Genomic DNA, 647 nt, shown 5'->3' on the forward strand with positions numbered 1-647 from the left:
GGGGCGCTCTCTCCGGACCGAACCTGCCCGGTGCCCCCTGACAGCGGCGGGGATCCGCTCTCCGCGCGTTCTCTCCGGTGCCCGGTGCTCTGTTCACGGCCGCGGCTCCGCACTCACCTGCCAGGACCTGCCGCGTGTCCCATAAGCGCCTGCGCGCGGAGCACCGCCCTCTCTCAGCGGGGCCTGCGGTGGAGGCGCCATCGGCACCGGTGAGTTGTGGCCGGGCCATCCGCGGCCATCCGGGACCATCGGGACTCATCGGGACCCATCCGGACTCCGGGGTTCCTGGCACGGACCGCTCCGCTCCCTTTTCCCTCATCTCCGCCGCATCTTTTCCCCGGGCCGCGGGAAGCGACCCCCGTGGGCCGGGCCTGTGCTCTGGCTGCCGGTGGGACSCCGGCACGGGCGGCACGGAACCCTCTGCCGTGCCCCTGCCCGGTTGCGGGGCCTCCTCCCGGGACAGTGCTCCGCTACGAGCCGGGCTGGGGCCCCTGCAGCGCGGGCTGGATGCGACGCGTTCGGCGCCAGTCTCGGTCGCTGCTGATCGCTGCAGTGCGCGGCACCGGGCACCGGGCACCGAGCGCGGCACCGGGCACCGGGCGCGGCACCGGGCACCGAGCGCGGCACCGGGCACCGGGCGCGGCACC

The 647-nt window shown here is 75.7% G+C and overlaps 1 protein-coding gene across 1 annotated transcript in view; it reads left to right on the forward strand.

Moving 5' to 3' along the window:
- The first annotated feature begins 125 nt into the window (after positions 1–125).
- Positions 126–647, forward strand: part of RPL32 (ribosomal protein L32) — a 2,236-nt gene continuing 1,714 nt past the window's right edge. Inside the window, exon 1 of the mRNA XM_057383108.1 lies at positions 126–209. The gene's annotated coding sequence lies outside the window, so the exon portion shown is untranslated. The remainder of the gene's footprint in view (positions 210–647) is intronic.

The sequence above is a fragment of the Malurus melanocephalus genome, unplaced genomic scaffold, assembly GCF_030028575.1.
Source record: "Malurus melanocephalus ecotype Western Australia unplaced genomic scaffold, MMel_1.1 scaffold_607, whole genome shotgun sequence".
NCBI classification, from domain to species: domain Eukaryota; kingdom Metazoa; phylum Chordata; class Aves; order Passeriformes; family Maluridae; genus Malurus; species Malurus melanocephalus.